This window comes from Eptatretus burgeri, chromosome 13 (assembly GCF_056783735.1).
Source record: "Eptatretus burgeri isolate ZD-2024b chromosome 13, Ebu_testis_v1, whole genome shotgun sequence".
Lineage (NCBI taxonomy): Eukaryota > Metazoa > Chordata > Myxini > Myxiniformes > Myxinidae > Eptatretus > Eptatretus burgeri.
In genome coordinates this window covers 25,921,682-25,937,609 of record NC_140973.1, presented here as the reverse complement: position 1 = coordinate 25,937,609, position 15,928 = coordinate 25,921,682, and the positions used below count along the sequence as shown (strand labels likewise).

The 15,928-nt window shown below is 33.6% G+C and overlaps 1 protein-coding gene and 1 long non-coding RNA gene across 2 annotated transcripts in view; both read right to left on the bottom strand.

The window, feature by feature from the left end:
• LOC147014106 (RING finger protein 150-like) overlaps positions 1-15,928 on the bottom strand; it is a 108,839-nt gene that overhangs the window by 26,543 nt on the left and 66,368 nt on the right. The window lies entirely within an intron of this gene.
• The window catches only part of LOC147014107 (uncharacterized), a 2,830-nt gene continuing 329 nt past the window's right edge, over positions 13,428-15,928 (bottom strand). Inside the window, exons 1-4 of the long non-coding RNA XR_015050649.1 lie at positions 14,650-15,928; positions 14,389-14,547; positions 13,963-14,020; positions 13,428-13,738 (exon numbers count right to left, since the gene is read on the bottom strand). The exon at positions 14,650-15,928 is cut by the window's right edge and continues 329 nt beyond it. This is a non-coding gene — a long non-coding RNA (uncharacterized LOC147014107). The remainder of the gene's footprint in view (positions 13,739-13,962; positions 14,021-14,388; positions 14,548-14,649) is intronic.

Genomic DNA, 15,928 nt, shown 5'->3' with positions numbered 1-15,928 from the left:
AAACTTTTATGATAATCACTGAACCATTCTTTCTTTGGGGTTTCTTTCTCACATGCAAAAGGAAGGTCTTTATGCTTATTATGAAGAACACTCGGGTACCTCAAATCAACTTCAAAATAATAACCTTCTTCTTCGTCATTCAATTCCTCTTGAGAAGAAATAACAATATTCATCAAAGCCTTTTCATAATCCTTTTCTTCCACCCACTCTAATTTACCATAAGGTAGAGATTGAGACATTGCCCATCCATACAAATTATTAGCATCAAAATACATCAAATAATTACTATCTTTTTCACTATCATAATTTGGGAGATATTTATTATTTGCTTTCGCATATCTTTTTGAACATACTTGTGATATTCCACCTCTCTTGGACTTCTCAATCATCAAAAGCATATCAACATCACTGATTAAATCTATATCTTGTTTTGTCATTTTCAACATTGCACTCCAAGCTAAACCAGGAGCTGTGAAATAGTGGGCAGGGTCTAATCCATAACAATTTTTATTATGACAGAGTGTTCTAAAAGCCTCAAACACATCAGCTAACAATAAAACATCTGTTTTTAGATATAAATCGTGATATTCTCCAAGGTTCTTTATCTTAAATAATTTCCATATTTCTTGTGCGTGTTTATATTCCTTATCACTTATCTCTTCTTCATAAAGGTTATTATAGAAACTTTCTTTTGATGGAAGTTGTGTTTCTTTAAATCTCATAAATGAATCCATATAATCATAAGGATAAATTCCCTTACTTGTAAGAATTTTCTCTTTACTTTGAATTTCATTCCTTGTTTGAATTTCCTCTCTCGTAAGAATTCCTTCTTTAATCAGAATTTCATCTTTAATCAGAATTTCCTCTTTAGTTAGAATTTCATTCATTGTTCGAATTTTCTTTATGATTAGAATTTCATCTTCAGTTAGAATTTCTTCATTAATTACAGTTTCCTCTTTACTTTGAATTCTCTCTTTAATCTGAATTTCCTCTTTAGTGAGAATTTCCTCTTTTGGAAAGAATGAATTAAGATTTGGAAAAGAGTCCGTGGAGTTTAGATTTGATGCGAGGTAGGCTAGTGGTGTTCCCATAAACTTGTAAGAATCTAGAAACCTAATACGAGTTAAAGGTTTTGTGAATATCATTTTTGAAAATGAAATATACTTTTGACTTGTGTTTGTTATGGCAGAAATATTCCCTGGTGTTTTTGAAAGTTCATTTATAAATAGATGTGTATCATAGTTGGCGCTGTTGTGAAGAAAGACTGGAATAAAAGAAGGTAATTTATAATTAAGATTACAACAGGAATGAGCGGGACCTCTATATTTACCAGTAAGATGACAATGGTCTCTAACTTTAGACTCCTTAATTTCCCCCTCACAAATATGACAGATATTGTTCATTCTAAATTCTAATTTTTCTTCTTTGGTTAATTTCATCGGTTCATTTGTTTCTTTCATTAATTTAGTGAGTCTTATACAATCCTTTTCTAATCGTTTTACAAACTCTTGTGAAGCATTTTTTCCACGATAATGTTCAAGTTTGTTATACTTTTCTCCAACAGATGATTTGATATAATAACAGAAACCACAAGGAATATGTTTTTGATATTTATTTGTATATGGTTCTTTTGGATTAGGAGAAGCAGTATTTATCTTTTTAAGGATACACTCAAAATCAGCGTATATCACAAATGGGTGCATGATAGATTTATTATAATCTTCAAAAGAAATCTTTTCACCAGGTTTAGGCATTGTAATTACAGCTGATTTATGATTACTACAATATTTTGAATGTTGTTCTAATCGTTCTTTTGTATGAAATGAATTAAGACATCGCTTACAAGGATATATTTTGTTTGCTGTTCTGAATACCTGAGAAGAGATTAATCTTGATAAATTATTGATGTATGTGTAATGTGAATTCTTTCCAACACTAAAATATAAAAGATCAATGTGTGTTTCTTCATTTTTATAGTTGTTTGAAATTTTTAATATTTGAACTTTGTTTGTATCCGTTAATCCATATACATTAATAGAAAGATTATTCTTTTTCTCAAATTTAGGAATATCTGTTAGTGGCATTGGGAATTTAAAATCTTTAATGTCCAAGGTATTCTCATATTTCATATATTGTTTTACTCTTTCTGAATTACATTTTGGTGGATGTAAGTGAGCAAGAACAGACCAGAGAAAACATTTATTATCATTGTTCTTAATATTAACAACTGCCTTCTTTAGTTTTATTTCTTTTGGTAATTCAATATAAGAAGAAGCTTTAAGAGGGTTTGATTTTAGAATGTGTATATCTAAAAAGATGATTTTTTAATATTGAATCCACTTCCTACCACTGTATTATCAACATCCTCCTCTTGTCTTGATAGTTCTTCATAAACCCCACTATTCAAAAAATCTTGAAATGATGTTATAAAATGAAGATCTGTTCTCATATAAGGAGTTTGTTCTTCATCTTGTCTTTTCATATTCATTTTCACTCCCATATAAAACTTTAAAGTTTTCATTTCTTTTAATGTCTTTTTAATAAATTTTTCAACATCGGGTTTCACTATTTCAATTGATTCAGCTATTGATGATGGACCGGGTTCTCCAAATTGAAAAATCCTTATTTTTATATGCCCTTTAAATGCCCCATCAGTGTTTTCAATATAATAGTCTCCCTTTACTTTAAACTCATTTTTCTTGTGTTTTTGTGATTGAAGATGTTTATTATAACTACTCTTCAAAACATCCTTTGAACAGATATCACAATGTTTTCTTTCCAACTCAAGAGGAGATATTTTATGAAACAGATTAAATGTGTGTTTGTTGGTTCGGAGGTGTTTTCTATAATGTTTATATTCGTGATTACAAACATCGCAGTACGTTGTATTCACCATATTTATAGAATAAAACTTTGCTTAAACTAAAATTTTCTTGATGAAAATTTCGTTTGTTTTACAAGGTGAATCTGTGCTTAAAACCATTTTATCCTCCAACTTTTTCACTTAATAAATACAATGTTTCAAGACACAAAAGACAAGTTTCAATCAATCTCTTCATCTGTTAAAGATACTGAGAAATATGTCAAGGATGTAAAATTGAACAAAGATAAATATAACAACTATTGGATAAAAACTATTATGGTAAATAATATGAGTTCTTCAATTTCCTTCAGTGGAAGGGCCTTTAGTATACCTGGTAGAACATCAATTAAAGTATCTCTAACAAAAGTTTCTCCTCTCCTTCTAGTAATATATTCAAAACTAGAAAAAGCAATGAAACAAGAAAAAGTATCAAAGAACAAAAACCTTATGGATGAAGCTTTAGAAAGAAAAGATAAGACCATCTGTAATATGCAAGGAGAAATTTGTATTTTTTTCAACAACCCTAAAGATGTAAATCCTGATGAAATAAAGGATGTTAATATATCAGGTGAAATGACATTTCGTTCAATAGTAGTTAACGATAATTTTAAAATTACCTTTAATATAAAAAATGTTGTCGTTGAATCTGATAATGAAAAAGTATATCGATATCGATGGTAATATACAACTGAAAGTATAGATGAATTTCAGTTTAAGTAAAGTTTTACTTTATAAATATGCTAGACTTTCCTGATTCTCCATATGACAAATTTGAGAATTGTCCTGCGTGTGAAAGACGGGGATTAAACACAGAGTCAAAAGCCTATAAACAATGTATATTCTGTGATTATCTTCTAATTAATGATAATAAAAAATATAAAAAGGAAAATAATTCTTTTAGATTTACACCAAAAATGAATTACTTTACAAGATTGATTAGAGAAATGAATGTAAAGTATGAGGATGATAACACACCTTTCCTTACAAGGGAAGAAACTGAACGTATAAGAGAAATGTTCAAAGGATTGTTGTTGTATATTATTCATGGATGTAATTTTCAGGGAAATATCAACACAAGATATTGTATAAATAAAATAATGGATTATCTTGAAATTAAACCTGAACTTAGGATAAAATATAGAGTTTCTAAAAAAGCCAATAATAAATTAAATAACCTGTTTTTCAAATATATAAATGAATGATTTTTTACCTATTTGGGAAAATAAGATAAAATTTAACAACCATAAAAATCTCCCAAATTCATTAAGATGTCTCATAGTTGGTTCAAGTGGATGTGGAAAAACCTGCTTACTTTTAAAAATGCTCCTCACTCCCAACTTTTTAGATTATGACAATTTAATAATTTTCACAAAGTCGAAGTTTTCAACCAGAGTATCAACTACTCTCACAAGGTTTTAATGCTGGTCTTCAAAAAGAAGATATAATCGGTTTATTTAAACGTCAAAAAAACCTAAATGATTATAACATTGAAGATATAATTCAACTATTTTGTGATACACAGAGATGTAAAAAGAAATCAAATCCTATAACTTGTATTCTTAGTGATAATACGGATGATATACCGTCTCCCCAAGATTTGGATAAATCAAAAAAGAACCTCGTTATCTTTGATGATTGTGTTAATGAGAGAAACCAAACAGTAATGGACAGCTACTACACAAGAGGGAGACATTCTTCTTGTAATTGTATTTATCTTAGTCAATCGTACTTTCAACTTCCTCGTCGTTCCATCAGAAACAATGCTAATACTTTTATTTTATTCAAGTTAAATTCAATAGATATCAATAATTTTTGGAGAGATAATTGTTCTACATTATGTAGTAAAAAGAAATTTGAGGATTATATGAAGCACACGACTGAAAAATATAAATATATTGTTGTGAAACAAGATGAGATATTAAGGGATATATTTTTTGTTTTATAAACAATTACATATATAAATGACAACTATTATTATAAATCTTGTGGGTAAATCTGCTTCTGGAAAAAACTTTCATAAATCAAGGTTCTTGTGTAGTACAAATGAGAATATTGTAAATTTACTTAAAAAACACCCCGTGATACGCATTGTATCAACAACAACTAGAGCAATAAGACCTGGAGAAGTAAAAGGTGAAGATTATCACTATATTTCAGTGGAGGAACATATGCGATTGAGGAATGAAGGTCAAATGTTTGAGGAGGTTTCTCTTGGTACAACAAAATATTCACATTGTAAGAGTGAGTTAAGGAAACTAAAATCTGGTGGTGTTGGGATATTAGAAACTAATCCAGAAGGAACGAGACAAATTATTAAACATCTGAGTGGAGTGAAGATTTTATCATTCGGTTTTGATGTTGATGAAGAAACTCAACGCAAACGTATGAAAAGCAGAGATGCAAGTATTAGTGAAGAAGAAATTACAACTCGCATTAATGTTAATAAAGAATTTGATGAAATATTTAAAGAAAAGGATTTATTTGAACACATCTACTTGAATGATGAAGAAAAGGAAAATTTCCCTGTTGATCTTTACAATTCATTAAATGATATTTTACAATAAATAAATGGATGTAAAAGAAAGAGCAAGAAGATTTAAGGAACATCAAGAGTTGGTTTCAAAAGTTGTAAAACAACAGGAAGACATAAAGAAGAAACGCAGACAGAAACTAACGGGCGAAGAAGCATTTGAAAGAAAACAAGAGAAATTTTTTAAACCACTTTTAAAAACTTCCCAAGAAAAAATGAAAGATGTTTCCACAGTTCCCACAGTAGAATATACTCCCAGAAAGCTCCAAATGTTAAAAGATTTCAGTCAAATGACGGAGGAAGAATTAGAGCATATTGGAGAATTAGAACATGATGAAGGTTTATTTCAACAACTGGAAGAGATTAATCAACCCCCTGATTATATTGTGAATGCTGTTCAAAACAATGAATATTCAGCGGATTCAAAAACCAAAGCAGGACTCATTCCAACAGAACAACCAGCAATATTTCATCTTGTTCAAGAAAAGGTATTGATATTTAATGATGAATTAAGGTTCTTAAGTTCTGCTCAACCCCCTGTTAAACTAACTCCGAGATTAATGTTTCTTCTCACAAAAGATGGAAGACAAGGTTCAACTGTGAAGGATGAATCAAAGTATATTGATAAACCATTGGATATGGAAAATAATGATGATAGAGTATATATTGATTTGCTGAACACTCTAAATTATAAGGTTATTCTTTCTGGTAAAAGTAGGAAGAATGAGAAGGAGAAACACATTATTCAGGCTTTAAGTATCCTTGGTTCAGGTGTTAGTTTTCTTCCAAATGACCCATCGCAATTAGTTAATAGACTGTTATTGTTGTTAGGCAGTCAGAAGGCTGGAAATAACAATTGTTTTAATGAAGCATCAGCCATTTTAGACCAGTTGATGAACATGAAAATAATTAATAAATATCAATATAAAGACATTTTATCTCATATTAAATAAGATGAGAAGCACAATCCTTAGTTTCAATTTCACAACAAGCGACCACACATCTTCATTCCCATACCCACTACAACTTGACACAACAAAAGAATATGAGGCATCTTTATTGTCCATGGAAACTTATAATACCTTATTTAATATAACTGATAAAAATGACAAGTTTAGTTATAATCCCGGAAGTGGATACAAAACGATAACAGTCTCACCCGGAGCATATGAGATTTCTCAAATATCTTCCGAAATTGCTCGTCTTATGAAAGAACAGGGTGATGAACCAAAAATATTGTTATAAACATTCAAAAACATACTTCAAAATCAACGATTAAAGTTAAAAATAACTACAAGGTTGATTTCACAATTGATAATTCATTTAGAGAGTTATTGGGTTTCTCCTCAAAAAAGATTGAAACTAATGGGACGTTTTACAGTGATAATGTCATTCAAATATCCTCAGGAATAAATTCGGTGTTAATTCACTGTGATTTGATTGATGGTGCTTATAATGATGGAAAAAAACAAATACAATATTTTCATTCAGTGCATACTCAACCCCAATTGGTTATAAATTCAATATGGAACCCAAAAATTTGGTTTATCTACCTGTGTCAGGAAAAACCATACACAGAGTAAATTTTAGGATAACCGACCAAGATAATCGTGTGATTTCTTTTAATGGAGAAGTTATATCCATCAGAATTCACCTACGTGAAGTTTTCCAATAAATAAATACGATGGTTATTGTGAGGAAACACGAGTTGGGAAAATATAAAATAATTACAGGGGATGGGATGTTCCTTTCCCCATACTACAAGGGTGAAGGTATGTATCTTGGTAGAGGATACTATAAACCTAAGAGACAAAGGGGTGTTGGACATCAATTTAGAGGAGATGGGATAATTGATACTCTCATGGGTATTGGTTCAACTATTCTTAAACATAAAGATCTAATTGGTTCAACTGCTTCTGCTGTGGGAAATGTAGCAGGTGCTGTAAAGAGTATAAAAGATGCTCAGAAGGAATCTCATAAATTACAAGCAATAAAAGAAATTAAGAAAGGCAAAACTCAGTTGTCCCCCCAAGAACGACAGAAAATAATTCAAATACTTGGATCAGGGTTTCAAAAGTTTTAACATCTTTTTTCCTAAATAAATACAAGTATGGAAGCAATTGATAGTATCTATGATTTGGATGATACTATTATTATCTCAAACTCCACTAAAAAAGAAGATTACTTCAAGGTAAATGCAATAACTGGAACAGACTGGAATACGAATGGTACAAAAAGTTTTGAAATAAATAATCAACAAACCTATTTGAATCTCTCCGAAAGTTTCTTGTTGTGTAAATTTAAATTCACTAAAGCTGGGAATAACACAAACGCTACACTTGTAAATGATTTCTTCTGGAAAATGTTTGATAGTGTGCGTTTGTATATTGGAACACAAGAAGTTGAAGCGGTTGATTATGTCTCTGCTGTATCTGAAATGATAAAATTTACACTCTATACATTCAGTGATAGAATGGGAAAGGGGTCTGTCGAAGGTTTTATTCCTGATATGTCAACGGGAACAAACACAGACCCTGGATATATTCAAAGGAAAGGAGCGTATAATGATGATACAAAAGCAGAAAATAGTTTTACTGTGGCGGTTCCTCTTAAAGGTATATTTGGATTTTGTGATCATGATAAAGTTCTGTATGGTCTTAAAATTAGATTTCAACTACAAAGGAATGATAATGAAAATAGATTGCTTTTTGGTGTTGGTAATGCTTTTGGTGATCAGAATAAATTTGTAATTGAGGAGATGAGTTGGTATATCAGTGAATATACTCCTAATCTTAAAACAGAAGAGATGTTGAATCGAAGACTTAACTCAAAGAAACCACTCAGTGTATCATACCTCAAAAGAAGATGTCAACACGTTAAACTCAATCAAACTACTTACACGTGGAATTTGGGTGTTCTGGAAGGAAAGCCACGATATCTGTGGATCATTTTTAAAAAGCCAGATGGTGATACTGCGACTGATAAGAATAATGCATTGAGTGATAATGCTAAGGTGAAACAACTTCGCGTTTCTCTAGATGGAACATTTTATCCACGAGATAGATTGGAAATTAATTGGGAAAAAAATGATTTTGCTGAAGCATACAAGTCTTACCAAAAGGTGTGTGAAAGTAATGGAAATAAAGAACCTATTTTGGATATGACAGCATTTAAAAGTTTGTATACAATCTATGCGTTTGACCTGAGCGCGCAAAAGGAAACTATAAAGTCTAATCGAGTGGATACTTCCCTATACATTGAAAGAGGAGAGAGTGAAGAAGTTGATACATATTGTTTGCTTTTGGAAGAAACAGAATTGCAGATTAATACAGATAATGGTGTGATGATTAGTCTCACATAATTTTTTGTTAAATAAATGAGTGGCAAAGTACCAACTGGGGTATATGTTAATCAAATCAATCTTCATAAACTATCATCTTGTGTTCAAAATCAAAAGCCTTGTACGATTAACGTTAATACAATTCAGAGAAAAGGAGCAGTAAGAATTGATGTTTTGCTCACAAGAGAACAGGTTAAAATCTTGAATGACACTGGCTCACTTAAAATTAAAATGACAAAACCAATGTTGAAAAAATATTCAATAAGAGAGACGAGTGGAGGATTTCTCCCATTTCTAATTCCTTTATTTGCTGGTTTAAGTGCGGTTGGAGCATTGACGGGTGGTATTTCAACAGCGGTGAAAACTGCCAACGAAAGGAAGGCTCAACTCCAGGCTCAAAAAGAATTGGAAAGACATAACAAAGAGTTGGAGAAACAAATTAGTGGAAGTGGCGTAATTGTAGATTTTGCTGAAAAACTTGAAGGTCTGCCTGATAAAGCGAGATTGTTAGTTGGAGATATGCTTTCTTCTATTGCACAAGCAGGTGTAAAATTAACGAAAAGAGGTAATGGATTATATCTTTCTAATAAATAAATGAGCATTGATGAGTGGTTGAAAGAATTTGGAAAGAATACAACATCAAATTTACAACTTGCCAAATATTGTAAGAAATTAAAAATTCAAAATGTGGTTATTTGTATGAGAGATGAATTAACAAATGTGCCGAAACATACAAAGAATATTATTATGAACTTAGAAGATAATAATGGGAACGGTTCTCATTGGGTTTGTATTTTTAATAATCAAGACAAATATTATTTTGATAGTTTTGGTCTTCCACCACCTGTTGAAGTCATAAAATTCTTACAGAATGGTGTTTATCAAACATTTCAAGTCCAAGAATTAAATTCCAAGTGTTGTGGTCAATTATGTCTATATGTGTTATTTCAACTCAACAAAAATAAAAAATTTTATGATATTATTTTTAATCTAATATAAATGACTTATGTTGGTAAAGATGGTTCTATCTTTGGTGTATCTCAAGAACTGGATATTGATTTATCAAATTATTATACAAAGGCACAGGCTGAACGACATAAATATAATATAAACAAAAATATTAACATGAAAAATGCTTATAAATTAAAAAATTATCCAAGCCCAACTGACGCGAATGACTTGGTGAGATTAAGCGATTTATCACAATATATATCCTTAAATAAAACGGCTGTGTATTCCAAAGATACAGAAGTGTTGATATTATCTCCAGGTCATACAGAATTCACAGTTCGAATTAAAATAAATTTTTATAAAGAAGGGCGTATCGTTTGTATGAGAATAGAACAATGGGGGTATGATATGAATGATTTAGGGTATAATTGGTCATTTAAAATTAACCTCGAAGACCTGGAACAATTAAATCAGTCTCGTAAGGAAGAATATTATCCACTTGGTATCGAGAATGAGTTTTGTGGGTCCACGATTAGTAAACAACAAATAAAAGAATTTAATAAGGGTAAATATAATAATGGTTTTGCCCTTGTTTATCTCATGAAAACAGAAAAAACAGGATTATATATAATAAGTAAGGAAATACAAAATGATTTAACTATGGGAAGATGGGGAGGTGTTTCGTGCCATAATATTATTCTAACATATATTTCTAATACATAAATGACAGCAAGAAGGCTTCAAGAAAATTATCATTTCTGTGTCCAAGCATACCTTCAAGAAAAGGGTATTCGGTATTTTAATAAATATGTTCTACAACATAAGAATGAGGTATTTTCAATAAAAGATTGGCATTATGCTGATGTTGATAAACCGACAACTTTAGATTTAATTAGAATGTTAAATAATGAAAAAATTATAAAGTTAAGAAAAGGTAAGGCTCTTTTAGAAATTCAAAAGAAATTTTATTGGTTTCCTGTTGTAAAAAAAATTATTTTCGATGCAGGAATAACAAGAAATCCTGATGAATATATGTATAATATTCTATGGGGTGTAAACGATTCAAGGATAGTAAGGGATGAGGAAGGAGTTGAAGAAGAGAGGGAAGAGGAGGAAAAGGAGAATGAGGAGAAGGAGAAGAAAGAGAAGGAGGAAAAGGAGAAGAAAGAGAAGGAGGAAAAAGAGAAGAGAGAGAAGGAGGAGAGGGAGAAGAAAGAGAAGGAGGAAAAAGAGAAGAGAGAGAGGGAGGAGAGGGAGGAAAGAGCGAGACAAAATAAATATCAAAATATGGAAACCAATGAGATTCAAAAAGATTGGCGGTATTACAGAAAATAACTCAACCCACCGAGGAGGAAAACAAAGAATTGACAAGTCTATTTGCAATATTTTCTTCAAGACTATTGACATCGTCAAGCTATTCATTTTAATTCAAGTTTTTTCTTAAATAAATGGAGGAGAGAGTGAAGGCATTTCTTAGGATTCTTTATGTTTTAAAAATTAAGATTCAAATGTGCATGTTGGAAACTAAAAAGGTTTTCGCACTCTGCAGGACTTTTTCACATAAATAAATGAGTTATTGTCTCAAATGTAAAAAGAAAACTAATACTAAAAATATTTCATATATTAAAAGTAAAAATAACAGGGTTATCCAAAAAGGTATATGTTCGGTGTGTGGTTCAAAAAAAATCAATTTATCTCCAAACACAAACTCGGAGGAGATATACAAAAGTTTTTATCAGGAAGTAAATTTACAACTACTGGAATACCAGGGGAATTACATCTTCCAGGGTATTCTTTCTGTGGTCCAGGCACAAACTTGGATAAAAGATTAGATGAGGCAGACAATCCTAAATCCTGGAGTAAACCAATCAATAGAGTTGATGAAGTGTGCATGAGACACGATATTGATTATGGGAATACCACAACGTTGGAAGAAAAGCATGAAGCCGATAGAGAAATGTTGTATAATTTGTCTCTGATACAAAATCCAACCTTGAGAGAAAAAGTTGATAGGTTCATCGTGAAGAAGATGATTAGTGCTAAATTGAAACTTGGACTTGGAAATTCAAAAAACTCATAGGCTCTAATGATGCCATTAAGACTGAAGAGCAATTAGCTGATGAATTACATAAACCAATATTCACAAAGTTTCAGAGAAGGAAAGTTTATTCCAAGGAAGTAGATTATATCTGGTCTGCTGATTTGATTGAACTCAATAATGATAAGGGGTACAAGTATGCTTTAACCGTTATTGATTTGAGGAGTAGATATGCGTGGGTTGTCCCTTTAAAAAACAAAACAGGTAATACTCTTATGTTAGCTTTTCAACAGATATTTAATAAAAGTAAGAGAAAACCTAAAAAATTGTGGACTGATGAGGGTAGAGAGTTTTATAACAAGACATTTATGAATTTTCTAAAAAATAACAGTATTACATTATACAGTACCTTTAATGAAGGGAAGGCAGTTGTTGTTGAACGTTTTAATCGTACCTTAAAAGAGAGACTATATAAAAAATTCACACAACTCGGTTCACAACAATGGTTATCTTTTATTCAGGATATTGTGGATAAGTATAATGACACGATTCACACGTCAACGAATATGAAGCCATCAGAAACATTTACAAAATTAAAATATGAAAAAGAGATTAATGTCAGAAAACCTAAGTTCAAAGTTGGTGATATCGTAAGAATATATAGGTGGAAATCTCATTTTGAAAAGGGTTTTACTGAACGATGGACGAAAGAACTTTTTAAAATTGTTGATGTAATAGATACGGTTCCTTGGACTTATAAGATATATGATTTGGAAGGGGAAGAGATTTTAGGTTCATTTTATTCACAGGAATTACAAAAGACAAAGATAAATTGAAATTTTTTGACTCCGCCCCTTTTTGACTCCACCCACACAAGCCCCACCCACACAAACCCCACACAAACCCACCACACACAAACCCCACACAAGCTCCAATAAATTGAAATTTTTTGACTCCGCCCCTTTTTGACTCCACCCACACAAGCCCCACCCACATAAACCCCTCCCACACAAACCCCACACAAACCCCACCACACACAAACCCCACACAAGCTCCACACAAGCTCCACACAAGCTCCACACAAGCTCCACACACACAAGCTCCACCCATATTCACATAATTAGTGATTAGTTAATTAGTTCCCCCACACACAACATGTTTATTTAATTAAAAAATTATCCACCCATCCACACAAGCTCCACTCATCCACCCATCCACCCATCTCTCCACCCATCCATTGATCCACACAAACCTCATCCACATTCGCCCCTGCCCACATAAACCCTGCCCACATCAACCCCTCCCACATAAGTCCTGTCTACACAAGCTCCACACAAAAACTCCACACACATAAACCCTGTCCACATAAACCCCTCCCACACAAGCTACACCCACATAAACCCCGCACACACAAGACCCACCGAAGCCCCGCCCACATAAGCCCCACCCACATAAACCCCTCCCACACAAGCCCCACCCACATAAACCCCGCCCACATAAGCCCCACCCACATAAACCCCTCCCACACAAGCCCCACCCACATAAACCCCGCCCACACACACCCCGCCCACACAAGCCCCACCGAAGCCCCGCCCACATAAACCCCTCCCACACAAGCCCCACCCACACAAGCCCCACCCACACCCCGCCCACACAAGCCCCACCGAAGCCCCGCCCACACAAGCCCCTCCCACACAAGCCCCACCCCCCTCATCCCCCCTGTGCGCCCCCCACCTTTGACCCACCACCTCCCTCATCCCACCCCCCACCCTTCCCCACACACACACATGGGGAGGGGAGGGATGGGATGAGGGGGTGATGGGTCATTGGGGGGGCGCACCTACCCTCCCTTCATGTTTTGATCCTCTTCTTGTAATTCAGAATCAAGTAATTGTATACAAAACAAATATAATTTATTAATATTGAAAATATTAAATATTCATTTGCGAGAATGTATAATCTTTCCCAGCAATCTTCTCCAGATGTCTTGTGATTTCGAAACTCAGACACCATATTCTGTTTTGAAACAAAAAGTGGATAATAATTACATGGTAATATGAGTAAGCCTCGTTGACCACTGAATTAACACACCAGGAGGCCGACTCAGCCTGTCATCCTTTCAAGGTCAATAAAATTAATTCCAGTGTACTGACAAAACCGCGTTCAAACTAATAATGCAACCAACATTAGACGACATTCTAAAGAGAGAGTGATATTAATAATAATTCAGAAATATTTACCTCCAGAAAATCATGTGTTGTACAAGATTGCTTCAACAGCTGATGTTGTGCGATAGTGCTGAAAAAAAAAATAATAAGTCAAGGGTATAGATGAAGAGACAGACAGACAGGGAAAGCAACACACACCCACACACGCACACACACACACACACACACACACACACGCACACACACACACACACACATAGACACACGCACACGCACACACACACACACACACACACACACACACACATAGACACACATAGACACACGCACACACGCACACACACACACACACACACACATAGACACACATAGACACACGTGTCTCACCATTGGTTTAATTCATTCGAGATCAGAGACCGGTCATTATAAATCATTGATCTCTTCAATAAGAGCAGAGAGAGGTAGGTAGGAAGACAGACACACACACACGTGTCTCACCATTGGTTTAATTCCTTCGAGATGATAGGACGTGATAAGACTTCGTGCCACTCATTGAAAATGTCTTTCAATTCTCTTCTAAAATCATTGATCTCTTCAATAAGAGTATTAATTTCATGAACCACGTCGTGATACGTAAACTCAATTTCTTCCAATGCCCTGTCAGGGAAAAAATATATATATATATATATATCAGAATTATCATGATTTAATTAATAATCATTTGCTTCATCGTTCAAAGAGAAAACCAAACAAACTTACCAACTCTGTAGTAAGCTTTTGCCTTCATCGGAAGAGAGATCATCCATGTCTCAGTTGTAAAAATGAAAATCCCGTCTGGCAGAAACTTTGTCTGGTGAATCACTTATAAGGCTTACAATGAGAAAATTCCCGAAACATTGGGTGCGGCCACAGGAAATGACAGCTTGGAAAATAACTGGGCGATTGTATGAATCATTTACAAAACATACTTAAAATGGTTTCGATTCAAATGTTTTCAGTTCGTGTTCTGAGATAAAATATAAACACGAGACCTTGTCTCACAGAATAGTTCCTATTTTTTTCACAGCATGACTGTCTAAAACCACACAGCACGACCGTGTCAAAAAACACTTCCTCATTTTCACGGCATGAACTGAAAACATTTGAAACAAAACTTTTTTTATGGCGTGGTTTATACACAAAAATGATTTGCAACTCGGGCGGTGGTCAGATGAGATCATTAAGAGAAGTTTATCATTTCGTAATGGCACAAAAGGGGTATCTTAAAAAATATAAAGATTCAAATGTTTTAGATGGGGATTATTGTGCAAAGAAAATTAAACTATTGAAGGAATTTGAGAATGAACAAATCTTTATAGGTTCAATGAGTGAGCTGTTCAACCCCCAGGTTAAAGGGGAGACAAATAAATATACCTTGGGATAGCCTGGTTATATATATACAAAGCCTGGTGTTGGCTTAGTGGTTAGGGTGGCGGCTTGGGATCCCAGTGTCCCGAGTTCGAATCCCGCTCAGCTGCTGAATTAACACCAGGGGGTTGACTCAGCCTGTCATCCTTCCGAGGTCGGCGAAATGAGTACCAGTATACTGGTCCCGGTGTATGCCCCGGTTAGAATAGGTGTACCATATCCCTGTGTTGTAAGAGGCGTCCAGGAAGGGCATCCGACCATAAAACATTGCCTCACAAAAAGCCAAACCCCTGCACAGCAGGGAAAAACGGATAAAAAGGGGGTTTATTTTTAGGGGAAAAAAAAGGGAATCGCTGAAAATCCCCCATTCATTTACATGGGGAAAAGTGAGCTAGAACCAGTATATTCACCCTACTTAGATTGATGTAATTACAAATTTACCTCAGAAGTGTAGATTGATGTAATGACAAATTTACCTCAGAAATGTAGATTGATGTAATGACAAATTTACCTCAGAAGTGCAGATTGATGTAATTACAAATTTACCTCAGAAGTGCAGATTGATGTAATTACAAATTTACCTCAGAAGTGTAGATTGATGTAATTACAAATTTACCTCAGAAGTGCAGAT